Below are 22,376 nucleotides of genomic sequence, written 5' to 3' on the forward strand. Positions count from 1 at the left end.
AGATGTAGGAGAACGCAAATAAAGTCATCCCACAGTAGCTCAGAATTGGGTATAATAAAGGGTTCTTTATTTTGGAGGGACTCACAGATCACAGTCTTCTGCAGGAGCAGGCAACAGAACCGAAAGGGGGAGAGAAACAGAGAGAGGGGGGAGGGGGGAGGGAGGGAGGGAGAGTAGGCGCACAAGTGCGCGCCTATTTGGTACCAAAGGCCATGCCCAACCTGGTCCAGCCTCTCAAAGGCCCTTGACTGAAGGAGGTTCCCCATCAGTAGCTGTCCTGTTTTAGATATACAGGAAAGGTTCCACTGAGGATGCTGAGTCAGGAGAAAGAAAGAATTGTTATTTTTTCAAGTCTCTTCTGTATTTTTAAGACACATGGTCTTTTGAACAGGATTAAAATTTGTCCTGGTGCTTTGAAACAAGGCAGAAGAATATTAGCAAGGGAAGTGGGAGAAGGGTAGTAGGGTGGCCACAAAGGACAATGTTCCCTGTTTTTTGATTTCAAATTCCTCCTATGACTTCTCATAAGAAGCCAACATCCTGGGTCACCCAGAACTACTGAGGGAAGAGGCAACACAGGCTTTGGCAAGGGCAGACAACTAATCCCTCCTGCTGAAAATGCTGGTCCACAGCTAGTTGGGAGAAAGATATCATGGGGTTCCCAGAAAAGTGTTCCAGTTGTTCCCACACCCGCACCACTCAGGACAATGGTCTGCAGACACGCAGGGATGCCACTAGGATGTCAGCCCACCATCTCCTTTTGTCTTCCTGTACCTCCTTCCATTCCTGTATGTCTGAGTATGTCTTTGCAAGTACACATCCCCTAAGAACATGCGTACTGCCTGCCACGGAAGCATGTAGAGCCAGTGTGCCCGAGTAGGGTGTGTTGGGCTCAGTCAAGTGTTCACCTCAGTGGGCACAGCACCCCTGACAGCAAGTTTCCACAGAGGAAATTAGGCTGCAGACATAAGAGCACACCTTCATGTTCAGGAACGCCTGTCATCTAGATATTGTCAGGAGACCTTGGTCTAATAACTATTTCATCTCCTGAAACACTGGCAGATTTGAAAATGAGCAAAGGAAGGCTGGCTGTCTCTGACACCAGGGCCACAGGGGACTCTGTATGCAGCCATGTGGCCAGTCTTCGCATTTCCTAGTATGATGGAGGATGGCCTTCCTGCGTTTCTGAGGAGTCACTGGTACAAGGGCTGGATGGAAGGATTGCTAACGAGGCCATGGTGTTGCTGTGTTCCCGAGACACTGGTTATCATGACATGGGGGTGGGAGGAGTCTGACGATGCTGACACCTTCTCTTCTGACCACACCTGAGTTATCTGTAGTCCTGCTTGCTGTCCAGCCTTGGTCATGTGATCCAGGCTGGTAGAATACAAATCTGATGTCTGTGTTGGGACACAGATATCTCTCTGGTGCTCACCTAGATGGGAATGTGGAAGGAGGAGATGGTGTCTGAGTCCCTGGAGGGAAGAAATATGAAGATGCCACAAGTCCCTTTGTCACAGCATCTAAGCTGGGAAGTGAGCATGTTGTAACACAAGCCCTGTGGCAAATGCCTTTCTCTACTAGAAACTTTCATGTGTTGCTGAGAAGGTCGTGATGCCGTTCCTCTTTGCTTTCTACTACTGCTAATGCAGGTGATCTGTTAGCTTAAGAATTTTTGATGAAAGAATGTTGCTTCAGTAGGTCATTGTGATGTTCCCTTGGTACCTTATGAGCTGTATATTCTGACTGTTGTCTAACTTTCCCAAACCTTCATTGCTGTATCAATAAAACTGAATTGCACATGCATATGTCTACATGACATATGTGTGTATACAAACATGCACACACACACAAAACAGTTCTGCTTACTGTTATGTGACAGGACTATCTGAATTTTTAAAGATGGAGAACTTATGCATATCTGTGTCATATAAGTACATTCTCAATGTCAGCAGTTGTGACTACACTGACTAAAGTCGACAGAGTAAGTCTATGTTTTACAAAGTAGGAGTAAAATATTAGCCTTGAATGTACTACACTTAATCTTCCAGGGCAAGGTCATTTGGTCTCAGGCTCGGGTAGATTAGGACTGGATATTTATGGGCGTGCGCTCTGGAGCCAGGTAAACACAGGTTCGACTTTTCTTTCTGCCTTTAGTAGCTGTGTGATTAAGGTGAGTCATTTGCCTATCTGCACCTAAGCGTCCTTATAAAGTGGTGATGATTATACTTGACTAACAGGTATCATGATAACCCGTTGTCTCCTGGATGGTGCCACATGTGACCATCATATTTTTGGTGGCGCAGATCAAGCTGACACACTGAAGTTGGCAGAACAATAACATGGGGAGAACTCAGGTCCTTGAGTGAGAGTGTCACTTGTGTTAGTCAGCTCTCTGCTGCTGCGACAAAACGCCCTAGGAAGTCAACCGAAAGGGAGGAAATGTTGCTTCTGGCTTGTGGTCTCAGAGGGCTCAGCCTGTAACTGGTGGATTCTACTGCTTTTAGTCTTGTGGCAAGGTGGAAGATCCTGTTGGGGAAGTGTTGGGGAGCAAAGCCACACATTTCAAAGAAGCTGGGGAGCAACAAGAGGGAGAGGTAGGCAGAGCCACAATGTCTCCCAGCCAGTTCTAAAGGGCACTACTTCCTCTCAGGCTTCTCCATCTAGGACACATTTGACCACTACTGGTTTAAGGTAGTCACAGTGGAACAATGACTCTGGTATTCATCCTAGTAAGAGAACAATTTTATGTTAATGAAACTAAGACCCTTCTACAATTAAAAACACGAATCAGGGTAAACCTTTTGACAAACAGTGATCTTTAGATTAAGTCTAGCAAGGACGTGTAGACAGCATTTAGGAAACAAAAGTTGAAGGATTCTCAAAGAATGTTCTTCCAAGGAAAAGGCTTCCCAAGGGACGTGTCTCACGTGTGTTGTAATGAAGTCCTTAAAAGCTCTGCGTTGCTAGGCTTGGTGGTCTAAGGGTTGCTTTTCATTGTCAAGTCGGCTGGATTCAGAATCCTCATGGAGGCAAACCCCCAGTGGCTCTGTGAGGGAATTTCCCAAAAGGCTTGACTGAAGAGGGCGGTCTCCTTGATTAGGGGTGGCACTGCCTGTTGACTGGGTCTCAGACAGAATACAGTCAGTCAGGCGCCAGCTTTCTTCTTTCTCTGCCTGCTGATGGTGGCTATTAGGTGACCAGCTGCCACATACCATGATCACTGCTATTCCCAGCCGTGCAGACTGCATGGCTGTCTTCCAATCTGTGAGTCAAAGGTGAGCCCTTCCTCCCTGGTGAAGCTTCTGTCAGGTATCTGGTCACAGACACAAGAAAAGTGGTTAGTGCACCTATAACCTCCAAGGCCCCGGCTTTACTCTGCAGCACCGTATACAAGCGACACATGCACACATGCAGAATACACGATCTTCCTAGGATCAGGAGAGCGGCATGGTTGAGGTTCCAAGGCCTTTGTTTTTTCCTTAGTTGTAGATGTTGTGGAGAATCAACTGGCATGAGCACATATTCCCAGGAGGAATGTTTCTGGAAAGACTATCACAACAATTCAGGAAGCAGTGGCTTGAGTCTGAACTACCGCTGAGCTGGTCAAGATGCGCGAGGAGGAAAGTACACTTACTGAATAGTGAGAACCAGCACTAGAGTGTGCATGGCAGGGCACAGGCATCACAGAAACCGGAGCGGGGAAGAGAGAAGCAGGGAAGGAGGAAACGAGCCCAGGTCTCCACCACCAATAATCTCAACTGCCAAACTCTGAGGGCTGCCCTTGCACCCAGGCACTGTGGGACTGTGCATGTAGTCTTCTGCTGAGTCCTCATAAGAACCTGACTATGTAGGCTTTCATATTGCTTTATCTTCTGATAAAGAAAATTATCAATTCAAGAGTTTAAATAACTCTACTCCTAAGAGTAGGACCTAGGACTTTTAAACCCACTTTTAGGCCAGGCGGTGGTGGCACAAATCTTTAATTTCAGCACTCAGGAGGCAGAGGCAGGTGGATCTCTGTGAATTCGAGGGCAGCCTGGTCTACAGAGTGAGATCCAGGACAGGCTCCAAAGCCACAGAGAAACCCTGTCTCAAAAAAACAAAACCAAAAACCAAATAAAACCAAACCAAAACAAAACCAGTTTTAGACCCATTATGCCTGCAGTATCTTTAACCAGTGTCAGGATAACCAGACCCAGAGTGACACATGAACTCAGCCAGATAAGAAATGTGCCATATTTGGCAACTGGAAAGTCAATTGGGGGGGGGCATTTCTGGTCAATGACGTGCCACAGTGTGAAAGCAAGGTGAAGGAAGAGACCACTAGGGAAATGCAGGCTGTCAGGCTGGCTCAACGCAGAGCCTCCTGATAGGGTCATCTCTTTCAATTACAGCTACAGGTATTTGGGAAGTTCGTGTGAAAATATTTGCTTGATGCCACTTACAAGTCAAGATGTTTTCAAATCTGATATCATTTGCACAAACATCCACCAAGGTTCATGTACTGACATCTGGGGTCAGAGGGTGATGGTATTGTTATTGGTATTTGGTACCTTTTGAAGGGTATGGCCCTGCAGGAGGGTTTAAGGACACTGGATGCTTGCTGATGAAGGGGGCTGTGGGTGGCTGGTCATTTCCTTGCTTTTGTTTGCCTCCTGCAATGATATGAGCTGACTCTACCTTATACTTCCTGCCATTTGCTGTAGACATCCTCACCAGAGGCCCAAGAACAATGGGTCCACCTGGCTGCCAACTGAAGCCTCAAAATTGCGGGTCCAAATAAACCTTTTCTCTTTCCGTACTAGCATCTGGATTTGTGGCAACATACTCAACAAGGAGCAATTTCAGGAACATAGAGTTCACAGTTCAGGGGGGCGGTCCATCCTGATGGGAAGGCATAGAGTTCACAGTTCAGGGGGGCAGTCCATCATGATGGGAAGGCAGGGTAATAGGAGCAGGAGACCAGCTGCTGCACAGGAAATAGCAAATGAACAAGGAATGGGACCCAGCTATAAAACCTCAAGACATGGCCTCAGTGACCTATCCCTTTCAGCAGTACCACATCCTAATGTCTCTACCATCTTCCAAAGCAGGGATACTAAACACAGGTGCCTGGGAAGGAAATTTCTTATTCAAACCACAACAGTTCATTGTCTCAGGTACTTCTCACGATGATAGGAAGCTTCCTAGATAAATACTCAAACCCATTTATTTCCCCACCATTCACTTTGGCTCCTAAACAAGAGACCAAATAGTTCCCATTCTGCTTTCAGTGGGAAGTCAGGCTGACTGTTGCAGAGAAGAACCTGGCATGGCCACTTTCTTCCACCACCCCTATGGTCGACGGCACTCATCTAGCTAAACTGGTAACAGCTAATCCACATGAGAGTCCACCAAACCCCAGGCAAGAGACTGTATTTGAGCATGAGATTGCTGTTGTGGAGGAGACGTTTTGGGAGCTCTTTCCAACTGAACCAGACTCCTGTTTATTAGAGAAGCATTCTGGCTGGGCTGCTGGCTCTGAGTCCCTCACAGGTGCCAACATTGCTGGCTAATTGCCCTGGAGTAAATTCCAGCTCTCGTCTGGGGCTTCTGAAAGGCTTCTCACCCCCCTGAGCTATTCAGCTTCGCTCTTGGATCTGGAGGGCCTGTGCAGCCGGCAGTGAGGAAGGGTACCCATGGTCTTTCCTTTGAGAGTGTGACCGCTGAGGGACTGAGGACAACTGTCTGTGAACAGTACCGACCATGTCAGAAGCTGACACTCACACATTTATCAGATGGATAAGAACATCTACACCCCTTTCTTCTCCTCCCTGGTCTGGGGACGCTCCACAGAGAAGTGGAGGGCAAGCAGAGGACATACATCCCAATTAAACCAGAAGTTTCAACATGATGATATACATGACTCAATAATTATTATTCCCCGAGGCCTTGTTAAAGTTGTCTTCTAAAGAGAAAGCAGAGGGCTTTGCTTTTGTCTTGATGTGTAACATTTTTTGTCTTGGCAGGCAAGCTTTCTGGAGGCCAGAGACCAGGCCTTTTGGCTTTTGGTATCTATCAGAGTTGTCACTGTGTGCATGAGATAGCTCCAGCTATCGACTTGTCTGGGAACATGGCGACATTCCACTTCCCAGCCCATTTGTGGGTAGGTGGGGTCCTGGGAGCAGCCCGGAGATGAGTTAGAACAGAAGGCGTGTTTCTCTCTCTCTTGTTTGAGCTCCTCCTCAACATTCTTTTCTCTCTGGCATGCAACCTAAAAATGCTCAGCATGGGGATTTTTTTTTATCAACCTGGATTCCTGTGTAGGTCAGTAATGACAGAACTACACACACACACACACACACACACACACACACACACACACCCTCAGCCTCCTACTCATTTAACTTGCAGTGAACCTGCAGCATGAGTAAGAAACGAACCTTTCTTTCTGTAAGCCAAGAATTTGGAAGTGTTTGTTATTAGAGCATCATGTGGTCCGGAACAGTGTGAAGGCTTGGCCTGTATCTCAAGAACACGATCATCTGCATCAGTCAATACAGCCATTTTGGTGACCCCATAGGCATCCAGGGAGCAGAGATGGTCTTGTGTTCTTATTGTATACCTGGCACCGAGCAGAGATACTTGACATTTTTTTCTTTTATCTAAAGTTTGTTTTATTTTATTTATTGATGGTGGGGGAGAGAGAGCGAGCATATACATACGGCACATATGTAAATGATGGGAGATAACTTTCAGGGACCAGTTCTTCACCATGAGTTCTGGGACTTGAACTCAGGGTGTCAGGGTTGTGTGTTAAGAGTCTCTACCCATAGAGCCATCACACCAGCCTGCTATGTGGTCTTTCCTAAGGGAAGTGTGAATGCTAGGGCACCTGGAAAGACTGGGGGAATATGAAAAGGAGTACCTGAAGCTCAATATTTCTCCTTCATTATATTCAAATCTGTATTTTCCGATCCCCCCACTCTGCTCTTTAAAGGATGGTTTTCACAACCAGTATTTCAAGTGTGTTTTGAGAGCTGGGAGTACTCTGAAGTTGCTGGTAGAAGTATAGCAGATATCAGCAGAATAATGTTTGTGGGAGAAGGACAAAGGGGATAAGGGATTGAGGGAGGGACTGAGGGAGAGATGGGGGGAGGGAGGGACAGAGGGAGGAATGAAGGGAGGGAGAGCACTCCTCCTGATGGACCCAGAGGCTACAAAACCAGGTATCATATCAGAAAAGTGGGCATGTCAGAAAAGCATTACAATTTTGTCTGTCTGTTTCTCTCTGAGACAAGTTTTCACTATGTGATTCAAGCTGGCCTTGAACTTCCTGAGGAGCTATGACTGGTGGGGAATCCATTTCTTCTGCCTTCTGATGCTGGGATTAGAGGTGTGCACCCCTTGCCAAGGGCGCTTTTCTTCTGGGTGGGTGACTGGAGAGTTCATGGCATCTCTTCTGGAGATGGACGTCTTATGGACATGGTCCTAACAGCTGCCACTCTCCGAATGACTTAGTACCAAATCACTTTTCATAGCTCAGTGTAATCAGCTCCATCATCTCGCCAGTCTAGCAGATTGGAGGCTGCAATGCTTGGTAATACCACATCGAATGAGACTATTTTTAGCCTAAACCCAAAGATTGCTTTAGTTAACTTAAGCAGGCTGAATGCAGTTTCTCTTAAGCTTTCTAAAAACAGTATGTAACTTGAAGAACCGTCTCCCTTTGAGTCATCATCTAAAAATTGCTTGCCACTTTCTTTGCCTAGGCCCCGCCTGTGTGGCCTAAAGTGGCCAGGCAGACCTGCCTTTCTCTTCCTTTAGAACCTGTGGGCTGAAGTTGGGTGTTTTTGTTTCCTTGATCACTTGGCTGTGGTTCTGTTTCTTGGGATCTCGACAGTGCCAGATACATAGCCACTGCTCGGTGTGTGCTTGGCCAATAGATGAAGCAATGAATGAATGAATGAATGAATGCCTGTTGCTCATTTGCTTGAATCACACTGCTCATATTTGCATGAAAAAACACGAGAAAGCCTTTCACTCTTCTGTCTAAAGCTTTTTTTCAACAGGTCAGTGATGGGTTCTGCATTTCTGCGGCTGAACACAGACTTGGGCTCAGACTCAGCACTCATGGTCCAGTGTGACTTCAAGATTACTATGCCAGTGGCTACCACTCAGCTGGTGGAGGAAGGTGGAGATGCCTGGGTTGCATAAGGATATGATTGGAGCAGGGCCACTGCACCCTCAGCATGTCACATCTTTTCAGCAGCTACCCAGTGCCCATGAGCAAAGAAGAAAGGAAACTTCCTGGTTTGAGAACGGGGAGAGAGGGTTCTGAATGCAGATCCACCCAGAGGCTGTGTTTCCCCCTTCCACTGCGAATGTGGGATGCCTTGCCTTTCCCCTACAGCTCGTTTTAAAATCATGAGCCACTGAGTCTTTTAAATGAGTTTTCTGTTATGTCATAAATATTCAGACTGGGGCTGGTAATTGTTCCCTGTGATTAATTCTGCTTACTGGGGGAACGTTGGGTAAGGTTCTCACTGGAGGGTATGTCTTTTATGTTTTAATGTTGCTCATGTATAATGCAATTTGTCCTAAGCTGGAGTTGAGACACTGGAGTTAGGGTTAAGGATTTTTTTCCTTCTTCTTCTTCTGGCAATGTTTGCAAGTACTTAATTTGGATTGTCTGAGCTCCCCCTCCCAAACTGAAATTCAGGTAATTGATGGGGCTGCAGGCCAGAAGCTCCTGCTGGCCGTTTCATTTGCACTGGTGAGGGGTTAATGGGGAAAAGCACCCTCAGAGCGACACAGCAGCTCCTTTTGCTTCCATTTTAATGACACTTTCTTGCCAGTGTTTTCTCTTTGAAGAGCAATTTAATAAACAATCGCTGGCATTTCATGTTGAGGGCAAGATTTGTAATGACATTCATCTCCCCGGGAGTTCTTCCTTAGCTTGTGACTGGATCAGGGCCACCACCGAGAATACAGCCCAAGTGTGGGTGGCTCCCAATGCATCATGGGTCCCCCCTTGCATGGCCAGAAGTGGCTGGGGGTGGAGGTGGGGGCAGGGGCCAATTCAGAGCTCTGCTTACATGCCTCTGATTTATAAAACTATCTGAGGAAGACTATTCCCAGGACCCTTGAAATAAGAGTCTAGCAACAGGGCATGCCCAGGGCTAGATTGTTACTAATAGACTGTCTCATATTTGGGGTTGGAGGAAGGCTGATATCTCAGTGCCCGTGGAAGCTCGTCACCAGTGCTCATAGAACACCCATGTGTGGAAAACATCATTTTGGGTGCTGTGCTAAGTCAGCCCAAGCAAGAAGTCAGGCTGTGTTAACCTATTACTGGCTGAAATCACATGTAAACTTATACAGCTAGTTAGTGTGGGTCTCAGACTTCGGCTAAGGTGCTCCCTGGGCTAAAGCAGGGCTGAGTACCCAGCATCATACTCAGAAATAAGGGGCTTGATGTCTTTTCTGGCTTTGCTGGTGTTATAATTAACCACAACAGTGTTCTAGAAAGATCTCTTGGACCAGGAAGAGTATTCAAAGGAGATAGCTGTATGACATAGACCTGGTGTGGGAATTATGACCGTCCTACTTCTTGGTGAGTGGTACAACTCCAGGCATGGCTGTAGGACCCATAGAGCTTGTCCTCAAAACCATGGCAGTGGCAAATTCTGCAGGAGAGTGGGTTGACAGCTCTTCACATGTGACAAGCTGTTTACTTCTTCCTTTCTATTGTAGGAGGTCAAAACTGGAATGCAATCAGTAGCCTGACAAGACTTTTAGCAGGAGGGAAAGCTGTGATGTCAGGGTACGGCTGGTGACAGGTCTCCCACGCACATGGTCGTATCCATTTCCATGGTGTGGATGTGCAGGCTAAGACTGTCTATGCCCAGTGCATCTTTTCAGAGTACCCATGGAGATGAAGGTGCAGCTCAGGGGTATTGTGGATTGCCTTACATACATGAAGCCCTGGGTTCTACCCCAACACCATGAAAGAACATGCTGTTGCAAGAAAAGACTAGCCAGCAATACACTCATTAAAGTAACAACATACAATTTAATGGCTGAGGAATAATGAGGAATAATAATACCTTGAACATGGTATCAGGGAGTCTGACGCATCAGAGGAGGGACCCACTACCAGGGATACTTATCGGGCACAATGACAAATTTGGCTAATTTTTGTTAGGTTAGAACCAGAGCTGTGGAAGAGCTCATGCAAGAGCTTTATGGTCACTTTTTTATTCTGGCTGCACAGTATCTATAAGTCCGGAACTTTCTCTACGGAATTCAGAAATTATTTCAGCTGAAGGCTACACAAATAAGATCAAGCAACCTAAGGATGCCCGTCATGAACTCTCACCACCCGCCTGAGTTCTTGCTGGGAATACACACTGAGATTGGTGTCTGGGACCCCACTCCTCTGAGAAGCCTGCCTTTTCCCTCTCTCTTTCTGGAGTGAAGAATTAGTTCTAATTCTATGGATGTTTCCTTAGCAAGATTGTGCTACCTGTGGCAAACATGATTCTGGTGAAGGGAGTTTTTACCAGAGCCTCAAACGGCTGGATTTCTAGGACCATGACAAGCCAGCAGGTCTGCTGTCACCATGGTTCTGCTATTGTTTTTCCAGGTTCTGGTCACAGCTCTGCCATTTATTCACAGTCTGACCTAAACCGCTTGCTGTACCAAATGGTGAGCTGGGAAGTGGTCACAGTAGGCCATAGCCAGGATGTGGAGAGGGCTGGCATTTCAAGGGTTAAGTGAATACAATATGCAGAAAGCGCAGCCACTTAGTAAGTCATGGATAAATGCTACTTATCCTTTCTTAATCCAGAACCTTAACAGTGTGCACATCCTCCCTCTCATTCTTCCAGACACTGTACTGGGCCCTAGTGTGCTGTCTGAGTGAGTCATATCTACTTGATTTGCTAGCAAAATGATCAGTATCAGAACTCATACTGTCCACAAAACAATGGAATGACCAAGTGTATGCTTGAGACACCCAACACACTTCTTCCAGGGCAGTGAATCCTTACTTCAGGTCAGGCTAATAAAGTTCATGGAGGGAAGGGTGAAGTTTATCTGGGCCTTGAACAATAGCAATATTTTAAGATACAAATACTCAGTCTTTAAGGTCTTTCTTTGGCCCTCTTCCACCAGGAACAATACACAGTTTGGCTCCTGAGCTCAAATCTGCACAAGGACTTGGGTCCGGGTTGCAGGGGTCCCCATGCTGCACTGTCCCTGGGCTGCTGCTTGCAAAGGGGAGGGGGGAGATTGTTCCTAAAGAAGGGCGGGCTTGCTGGCTCTGAGGAAGGGCACATAATAGCACAGCCATGCCCTGGCCCAGGTGGAGTCATGGCCTTCAGGGCTACCCATCATCCCCTGCTGTCCTCATTACACAACACATGGAAAAGAACAGTAAATTGAAAGACAATTTGTTGGCCCCCAAGGAGAATAGGATGGTTTTATGTCATTAAATGCATCAACCAAGAGAACATTTATTTCTAGGCTCCTTTGTGGGGCAACAGCTCTGTCCAGGAGACAGGCCTGACTCCTGGCAGGCTTCTTCCGGTGCCTCCCGGGCAGCTGAGGCCATGGCTCTCATTAGGTCATGTTTACTGAAGGTGCTTGCTTTCTGTCACTGCTCATTCGGCTACAGGACATGGATGGGACAAAGCATGTTGTAACTGACCACCAATGGAGTCAGTTCTGTTCACGGATTATGGTTGCCTTGGCAACCAGCCTTGCTGAGCTCACCCCAGCAAACATAGAATGAATGACTGGGTCAACAGCTCAGATAAAAAGAGGGTTATGCAACTATTTGCAGAACCCTTGGCAGAGGTCCCCCCTCCCCCGACATTTCCCAAATATCCTCACATTTAAAACTTCCAAATGAAGATTTTTTTTTAAAAAATTTCATGCAAACAAACACACAAACAAAAACCGGTTACTTTGGAAATATAAAGTCTAGAACTAGGTGTTTGTCACTTCAGTTTGAGAAACAACTCAAAAGCGTGTTTACCGATGAGGCTTCTCCAGACCGGAAGCCGCAGCAGCCACTCATGTATTTCTAATGATCTACACAAATAATTTCATCTGCTAGGGTTCAAAATTTTAGTCATTAAATGATTTTATTCTCTTCTTTGCTAAATAGAATCTCTAAAATGAATTTTAAGATGCAGAAATAAACTTTTAGGGAAAAAAAAACACAACAAAACCCAACTTGAGACAGGATGGAGTCTCTCTTTGTGGAAAAAGTGAACTGGCCTGAAGGACAATTTATTTAAGACAGAGCGCCAGGACTCCGCTTCCTGCCCCCCCCCCCCCCCCCCCCGCCGTTTCATTCTCCACAAACAACTGGCGCAGAGCCCAGTTTCTAGAGTAATTTGTGTTTATTTCTGATGGTGACGGGAAGAAATCGCTGCCTGGGTAAGAGAGCCAGTGTCACGTGACCTGTACCTGGCGACGGGAGCATCAGAGTTGCATCTCCCTCCCAGTTCACATTTTCTGTTCTTTTCTTTGTGCCCCTACCCAGGTGGAATCAGGCCTCCTATTCTATATCAAGTAGATTTAAGATCAGAGTGATTTCAGTGGGCTCTTTTTTGTGAGTTTTGTTTGGCTTTGTAGTTTTGGTTTTGTTTGCTTTGACTTAAGGTCTCTGAGTGCAGACCAGCCTGGTCCTGACCTTGAGGTCTTCTTGCTCTGTCTTGAGTGTGGGGATTTCAGGGCATCTTACTGCAGGAGCGTTTCCTTCTGAGCAGTTCTTCCTGTCTGAGCGCAGCATCCTCTTCCCTTCTTCCCATGTTCTGAAGACTCACGCCCCCATTTCTTCAAATGCTATTTGCACCATCTCCATACCAATTGTTCCACTTAAACTGCCATGGAAGAGAACCGAAAAATACCTTAAGGATTCTCCTATGTTTATATTTTAAAAATTATCGTTGTTCATGATCCAGATAAGTTATTTTCCATCGCATGATAAGTGTGGAGGGTCATTTAGTGGCCAAATAACGGCACCCTTTACTTCTTATTTTTATCCTAGCTACAGCCTTTTCTTTTCTGGAGAACTCTGGAGGGAAAAAAATGAACACAAATGTGAAAAAATACATATTTTTACAGAAACAATTATTCCTTGGAGTGCTCACTCCTGTATTTGGCTTTTGGTTTTGTGGTGGTAACATAGAGCATCAGGAAGCTGCAAAGAAACATTTAAGGAAGTCTGGTGCCTCTTCATTTGCTTGTCCAAAGAGCAGCTTGCCTGATGATAGCACAGTGTCAAAATCATCCTAGCCTCAGAAAGGAAGGGAGGAGGATCAGGATTTTAAGACCAACTTCTGCTACATAGAAAGTTGGGGCTAACTTAGATTACATGAGACCCTGTCTCAATCAAACAAAACAAAACAAACAGCAAAGAAATCTGTCTTAAAAAAAAAACCTCTCAAATTAGAAAATAGATAGTGATATAATTCATAGTTTATCCAAACTCTGTGTGTGTGTGTGTGTGTGTGTGGGTGTGTGTGTGTCTGTGTGTGGTCAAACTTTCCTTTGAGCTGCCAGCTCATAGATAATGACATGGAGACTTATTAATTATGAAAGCTTGGCCTTTGATGTAGGGGGGTCTTCTGTCTATATGTTGTTTTCATTGGTTAATTAATAAAGAAACTGCTTGGCCTGATAGGTCAGAATAGAGGTGGGTGGAGCAGACAGAACAGAATGCTGGGAGGAAGAAGGCAGTGAGGCAGACACGATAGTTCTCCTGTCTGAGATGGACGCAGGTTAGAATCTTCCTGATAAGCCACCATCTTGTGGTGCTACACACATTAATAGAAATGGGTTAATCAAGATGTGAGAGTTAGCCAGTAAGTGGATAGAGCTAATGGGACAAGCAGTGTTTAAAAGGATACGATTTGTGTGTTGTTATTTTGGGGCATAAGCTAGCCAGGCGGCCGGGAGCCGGGGGGCAGGAATGCAGCCTTCTACAGGCCTTATCTTAAGCTTTTTTTCCAAATAGCTCTTATAACTTAAATTGACCTATTTTTATTAATCTATATTATGCCACAGAACTCACAGAGATCTGCCTGTCTCTGCCTCCAAGTGCTGGGACTAAAGGTGTGCACCATCACTGCCCCTGGCTGCCATTTTGTTTTTTACTTTATTGCTCTGTTCCCGTTTTCTTGGTTTATTGTGGACTGCTTGAACAGCTTTTGAATTTCACACCGATTTAGTCACAGTCCTTTTGGAACATTCCAGGTGTCTCCCTAAATGGAGAAATTGCTTCTACTTAGAAGCTTCCACTCTCCTGAATTCAAATGGATTATTTGGTTTCCTTTCTTTTTGTTGTGTACCACATGAAATGGTAGTGCATGTCTCATGTTAACCAAAAATGCGGCTGAAGAATATCATGAAATAATAATCTAACTCTTAATTTTCTTATTTCTTTCCTTTCTGCACGTCCCAGCCTTCTTCTGTGGTCATTTTGTCTTTATTTAGAGGGACTCTAGTCTTCTTGAACAGCCAGTCTCTTAGCGGAAGTTCTCTCAGTTTCCCCTAATTTGAGAGTATCATCATTTCTCCTACATTTTGTCAGGGACTGTGGCCAGGTTGCCCTTTGGCATTTGCCAGCTTGTTTGCTTTAGCACTGTCTTCTGGATTTTATAGGTTCAAAAAAGAAAACTGTTTCACATAAACTGTGTTGTGTTCCCCCCCATAGATAAAGCATAATTTATTTCTTACTGTAAAAAGTTTTTTCTTTATATGTTGTTTTCAAATCTTCATCATGATTTATTTGGTGGAATTTCCTTTCTTCCTTCTTTCCTTCTCCCTCCCTCCCTCCCTCCCTCCCTCCCTCCCTCCCTCCCTCCCTCCCTCTATCCTCCCTTTTCTTTCTAAATTGATGCTAGTTGGATTTTTCCAGATTATTGGATTTTTTTGTTTGTAGTCTTTCATTGACTTTTGGAAGTTTTGTCATTTCTTGTACACAAAAGTATCGAGCATATTTTCAAATGAATATATAACTTTTTATTATACCAGATACTTTGTGTTTGCAATGATCACACCTGGTTGGTAGTTATAGCAAAGACTAATTGCTGAACTTGGGATATGGGGAATGAAAATGCTGTCTTTGCAGCTGTATGTACGTTCTGGGTACCAGACTTTGAGGAAGATTGGGACAATGGCTTAGAAGAATACTTGCAAGACATAGAAATGGGAACAGGGAGGGAAGAAGACTAAGCTTTCCTGAGTGCCCACTGTGTGCCAGACAGTCTGCATTGTAAACTCAGTGCTCCAATCATCCTTTTGGCTCAGTCGTCTTCCTGTACAGATGAGGCTACAGCACACAGGGGAGGCTGAAACTGTTGAAAGTCCTTTAGCTACTGTGTCTTAGGGACAGGAGCAAAACGCTACAGCTGAAAGGACAGTTTCTGGATGGCCTAAGAGCTAAGAAGCAGGTGAGATTTTTAGCAGTCACTGTTATTTCTCTAAGTCTGTGAACCTACTCTTGAAGGTATCCTCAATGAATTCTAATTATTTTCTCTTAAACAACGCCACCAGCAACAAAACCCCCAAACAAAACAAAACAAAACAAAACACATGCAGGTTGGAAATTCGAGCTCTGGTGTCCTGAGAGCACAGCCATTTGGCCAGCTTGTGGGTTTTGCTTTGGGAATGAAGGCTAATGCGTCCCTAAATCCCCGCAAGGCACGTTGGTGGGTAATTACAACAACCACAGGCTAATGGAGCGCCACATCTGTTCTGTTGATTTGGCTTAGAGAAGAATTCTGGGTTAGGAGATTTAGTCAAATTACTCGACTATCTTTAGCCACCCCTAACCCCAATCTGCAGCACCCTGCGAGGGACGCACTGTCTAATGGGAAGACCTCTTGACCCCAGTGCACTCGAGAGAAGCATAGTCGGACAACAGTGGCTCTCACCCTGCTTCTGACTGCTGATAACTTTACACAGGCTACCCGTTTTATTCCCCCTGACCTGGAAAGGCCCCAGAATGCGCCTAGGAGAAGGAATGTCATAAATAGATTCTTATCTTTGCTGACTCTTAAGGGACCAAAGTCTTTCCCAAATGATCAGACAAAAGTCCATTAGAGAGAGACATTTTTCTGCTTTAATGGCTCCCAAGGAATCTGGAATCCAGGTGCTAATGGGGTAAACTTTCCTGGTAACCAAGCCTCCATTTGCTTTTGAGGATGTAGTCTAACAAAACTTTCACTTGTTACACAAATAACTTATTACTATTTTTAAAATATTAACTGATTAGTTCATTTATTTATTCATATTGTGTGTGTGTGTTCCAGGGATTAAGTTCGGGTCACCAGACTTGTACAATAAAAACACTTTACCCAGTGCTTTTATACACACCAGCCTCTATTACAAATTTATTTTAAAATATTTTATTATTATTAATTAACTATTATCATTTAATTGTGTGTATATGTGCATGTGAGTGAAACACCTGTGGCAGCCAGAAGAGGGTTTGGATCCCTCTGAGCTGGAGTTACAGGCAGCTGTGAGCTGCCCAACATGGGTGCTGGGAATCAAACAAAGGCCCTCTAGGAGAACAGGAAGTGCTCTTGACTGCTAAGCCATCCCTCCAGCCCCTAGTACTAATTTCTAAATTCAACAAGTGTTAAAACCTATTCTTACAGGCTTGTCCTACTATTTATGTAACTTATAGGTCTCTGTGGCAAAGAGGATGCTACATGCTTACCAAATGTCAGTTAATATTCCTCTTTGTGTTGTCAAATATCCCCTAAACTCGTGTGTTTTAACACTTGGCCCCAGGTGGTGGTACTGTTTAAAGAACATGGGATCTTTAGGAGGCAGAGCCTTGTTGGAGGAAGTATATTCCTGGGAGTGGGTTTTGAATAGCTAATCCCATTCCTGTTTTCTTTCTCTGCTTCCTGAATGTGAAAGAAATGCGATCATTCTATTTCCGGACGGACCAGTCTCATGCTCCTCTTGTCACGGGTTTCCTGCGGTGACTGACTGTAAGACAAACACCCCCTTCGTTCCTTTATGTCAGTTTCTTCCGTCTCATTAACAGAGAAGTAACTAATCTTCTGAATATGGAGGATGCCGATATTTCCCAGTCTCCTTTGCATCTGACCAGGACATATGACTACTTCTCACCAATGGGATAGATCTGGTCCTTAGACACACTGTATCAGAGCACACAGCTCCTTCCAGGATTCAGCAGTCATGAAGATCAATGCTGAGCTCTCCCCGTCAAAAGATGGAGAGGGCCTGGATCACTGATTCCCCACATAGAGATAAGACCCGTAAGGTGGCCTTGTGCAAGGCTTTTTGTGCTAGGTGACTGGAATGTCTGTAGGCTTTGATCAGTATAGGATAACCAGAATTGTCTGGTTAATGCCTTCTTTTTTTCACATCCTCATTCTTCATTTCTCAACTCACAGAATCTCAGCTTTTTATTGAAGGATTAAATGTCCTTCCTGCGGTCATCTATCTGATGCTTGTCTTCACCTCTACCAAGTCCCAGTCAGGGGGTTTGATTTCCTCTGATAACGGCCATTTGAAACAACACTGACTTAGACACACACATTCTTTCTATATTGCGTTTTGTGTTCAGTGGTGTCTGTTCTATGTTTGGACCATTAAATCAGGCTTCCAGGTAACCTTTCTAATGCTCCCGATTTTCCAAGTTTTAGCCAACCCACACACAAAGGGCTACAAGTGCGAAGGACCACTGCAGCAGCTTGCAGAGGACTGAGGAATTAGTATGACTGTGTTTGGGTTTGCCCCTCCTTCTATCGAGGCCCCGAAACTTTGGAAGCACTGGAACATTTGTTCTCAACATCCCCTCACTTCTAAGTTGGCACCCTGAGCTTTCCTCTGAAAACATGACCTTTTGCCTTTCTCTTTTTTCACATTCTTTTTTTCTTTAGTCTTTTATCTGAGTTTATTAAAATTATTTAAAATATTACAAAAAATCAATTACATTTCATGCATTTAAAATTCAAGTCTAAAATGTTCCAGAGAAAGGCTTTTCATTTCAATGTGAAATATCCAAACAATTTCAACATAAAATGAATAGTTAGTTTGCAGACTCTGCAAACAACACTTAAATGTATTGCCAGCAGTGCTTGTCAACAGTTAACAATGTCACCTTCAGGAAACACAAGGCCAAAGTTAGTGGAGTATACTTGGACAGTTTACTTAAGGCAAGGGTTTGCCAGACCCCACTATTGTGACGTAACTACACCTGAACTGCCAGCAAATGCAAACAAGTACACTCGCCATTAGATTAAATGTCATCCGACATTTATCAAACAGTGTCTTAGTTACAGCCGGATACCTATCTAATTCATATCTGAGCCAAACTAGGCCTGGAAAGTGGGTTGTGTGGCTCTGCACCTTCAGAATTGAATTAAAAAAAACAAAACGACAAAATACTAGAAAGCTGCAGCTCGTCAGAATCTCAGCAGCAAGTGTTTCTCACATTCTTACTCACTTGAGCTACTAGAATAGCAGCTTTTTACTGAAGGCTTAGCTGTTCTTCCTCCAGTCATTCATTTGATGTTTGACCAACCTCTGCCAAGTCCATGGTACCTGACGTGATAAAATCTCCCACACAGCCGCACTGGACGGTTTCCTACCACTGGTTAGAGAACTGGGAAGCTCTTGTCTATTCTCACTCTAACATATGGTAATTGTTAGCACAGAGAAAACTGAACAATCTCAAACATGGAAAGGCAATACCAGGGTAGATACTAGAAGTTTTTAAAAGTATAAGAAATGAAAAACGAAAGTAGGTTAAAAACAAATGGTAAATATCTCTATATTTCTATTAGGGTTTTATGTAAAAATTATCAAACTTTTCAAAGCTAGACAATTGCTTATCTATTATTTAACGAACTGTTCTAGAATAGTTTTAAAGATATATTCTTTAGATTTCTCACTTGTTGTCTGAGTTTTTCTGTCCTGCCCAGTTTTTGCAGTTGTTAAGTCCTAAAGAGATCACACAGAGGTCTACATTAGTTATAAACTGATTGGCCTAGTAGTTCAGACTTCTTGTTGACTCCTACAACTTATATCAGCCCATTATTCTTGTCTATGTTAGCCACGTGGCTCTGTACCTTATTCAGTGAAGCAGTCACATCTTGCTTCTTCTGTGGCTGGGTCACAACTGCAGAAAGAGCTTCCCTCTTCCCAGAATTCTTCTGTTCTCATTGCCCCACTTCTACTTCCTGCCTGGTTGTCCTGCCTATACTTCCTGCCTGGCTACTGGCCAATCCGCGTTTATTTAAAATATAATTGACAGAATGTAGACCATGGTCCCACAGCACTCACTACACTAATTTATTCATGCATGTGGTGGGGACAGTATAGGTCACATGAGCTTGTAGAGCCAGAGGACAATGTGAGGGTTGTTTTTCTCTTTTCAGCGCATGAGTACCAAAGCTGAACTCAGATCATTAGCTGCTGGTGAAAGTCTACCCATTGAGACATCTCACCAGCCAGTGAGCAGTCAGGAATGAATGAGTAGTCTTCATTTACAGAAAGTTTACTCTATTTCCATTTTCTAATACTCTAGAACACAGGATAAGGTCACTGGAGGAGCCAGTGGGAGGATGAGGTGACATAGAGTTAACTAAAGTGGCAAGATGGCTCCCGTTTCAAAACTGATGGGGAGAGCAAGAGAATGGAGTTTGCTTCTTAGCAGAGCTGGCGCCATCGAAAGGTGCAGCGCATGAATCCCAAGTCCCATGCTCAGAATCCATCGCATAAAAGTCATGCAATTGCACAAGGAATTGTGAATAAAAAAGCTTCCTTAATATCGTTTACAGGGGTGTAACTCTGACAATAATGAAAAGGCCATTAGTTAAGGGACTGGGATGACCTAATGCCACAGACAGGTTACAGTGGAGAACACGGAGCACAATTTATGAACACTAGTAGGAAGTCCTATCGTAAAATCAGACACACGAAGCAGGTTTCACTTTTCTACTGGTGTTGCTGTGGTCTGACATTTGTGTCCACCATGAATTCATGTGGAAACCTACTCACCAAGGTGACAGTTCTAGAACTTTGGGGAAAAAATCCAAAAGCTAGATGAGGCTTTACTCAGCCCCCTGTCATCCATTTTGGGATGTTGGGAGGAAAGTTCCATTTCAAAACTCTCTCCTGCTGGGATTTGCCTCAGTCTGAACTTCACCTCTGAGAAACCCCTCCCCAGGGAAGGTCAAGACCATTCCCACAGGCTATTTAAACTGCCCCCCCCTCCAGAGAATGAACACATGGTCTCCCCTCTTCCCTTTTTCCCTCTCTATTTTTTCCAGGGGCCACCCGGAAGTGCTGGCAGCCATTAAACCTGGGTATCTTTTAGTTCCGTCTGATTTGTTTTGGTGAAGAAGTTGGTTATTTAAAGAAAAATACTTAACAGTTTTCACCAGGGAGCTTGCTCATCCCTCCCTCCCTCCCTTCCTCCCTCCCTCCCTCTCTCCCTCCCTCCCTCCCTCCCTCCCTCCCTCCCTTGTTGTTTGAGGAGCCAGCAAACAGGAGCCCTAGGCCTCTTTAGACATTAACCTTTATCTCCGGTTTCCCAGTCTCCAGAACAGAGAACAAGGAAGTTGTTTAGTCTGAGCAGACTAAGACATTATCTGCAAACATGCAAGTTAGTAGACAAAGGTCAGAAAACAAACAAAAACAAAGAGGTGGCTCAGTTTAGCAGGGAGATAGACCTCATGGGGTTAGCTAATCACAAGGACTGTATGTTCTTTGCTTTTCTTTTTTAAAAATGCAGACATTAATCAAACACCAGAGTTTGTAATAGTGAAGGATTTTAGAAGACTGTGTTTGTGAGGGGTCAGCTCCCGCAGGAGTAGCAGTGGAGGGAGCTGTTCCAAGCCGGTGCTGGGAACTGAACTCGTTCATCTGCAAGAGTAGCCAGTGCTAAGCCATCTTTCCAACCCCAAGGGTCTTCATTGTAAGTCTCGGTGATTAAGGTGATCTGCTGCCTTCTTCAGTAAGGCCTGAACTCAACAAGGCCACTGTTATCTCGCTTTCTCAATCTGAACTGTAAACAAATAAACTTAGACTGAAAAAGTCAATAACAACATTTCTCTTCACGTGGTGACTGTTTTGTTTAATCTGCTGAGGTATTTGAGGTGATTAAACCTGGGGCTGAGTTTTGGTGTCAAGGTAGAAATCCTCTTAAGTTATTTAACTAAAACTGTTAGTTGGGTCAGTTATTAAAAGTAAAGGTATCATTTTATGCAGCAAGGAGACATTAAAATTACATGGAAACATACAAATAATCATGTACATACACATATGTATATGCACTTTAAAACAAGTTTAGCCTTTATATGAAAAGAGTTACTTGCCCATCAAGCTTTGCAAACGGCTTAGCAAAAAGGGTCTCCTACTTGGGGCTCCACATCTTTCTTGTAAATCTCATTCTTCTAGAGGAGCATGCTTCATCTCCAGTAAAACACAACTGGAGACCCCTACGAAGTCACCGTGGTTTGGGTTCCTCACAGATTCTGTAATCTTCAGTTAGTCATTACCAGATGTCTAGTCACCTAGTAATAATTTGATAACAGTGTTTGTTCTAGCAATCCACTCTCTTTCTAGCTTTCAAAATGCTAACATTGTTTTGTAGGGACAACATTCTTTTGACATTTCTTTTAATGAAAATAAGTAACTCATAATTAAAATCACACAGTTATACTAATACAATGTATTAAAAGAAAGATTAACTAAACTCTGAGTAAGGAAGGCCAATAGCTGGTCAGAAAAGTAGCTAGGCAACATGTTCAGCATCCTGTGAGTCAAGGCCCTTGTTTGTCTCACAGAGCCAAAGGCAAGCACAGACGTCTCTTCAGCGTTGACCAAACAGGTTGTGTCTAAAGTGACCTGGAAATCACTCTTTACTGCTGTCTGAGAAGGTCAGAGGGCACTGGTTACCCTGGAACTGGAGTTATAGGCAGTTGTTGGCCACCAGACAGGTGCTGGGGATTGAACCCAGGTGATCTGCAAGAGCAGGAAGTGTTCTCTAACAGCTGATCCACCTCTCCAGCCTCCAGCCCTTATCTCTAAGGTAGAATATTTGCATATAATCAACACGACCCCTCTGTAGAATTTAAATCTTATCTAGATTTCTTACAATGCCTGCTACAGTGCAAATGCTGTGTAAATAGTTGCTGTGCTGTGTCATTTAGAAATAATGACAAGAGGAGAAGAGCTACACACACGGTACAGGGCACAGAAAACCAACATCTGGCTGGAGTGGAGAGCTCGAGAGACTCTCAGTGGGTAAGAAGACTTTTGTACCAGCATGAGGATTTGAGTTCACACATAAGCACCCACAATAAAAAAAAGCAGCAGGCTAGTGC

The sequence above is a fragment of the Microtus pennsylvanicus genome, chromosome 4 (genome assembly GCF_037038515.1).
Source record: "Microtus pennsylvanicus isolate mMicPen1 chromosome 4, mMicPen1.hap1, whole genome shotgun sequence".
NCBI lineage: Eukaryota > Metazoa > Chordata > Mammalia > Rodentia > Cricetidae > Microtus > Microtus pennsylvanicus.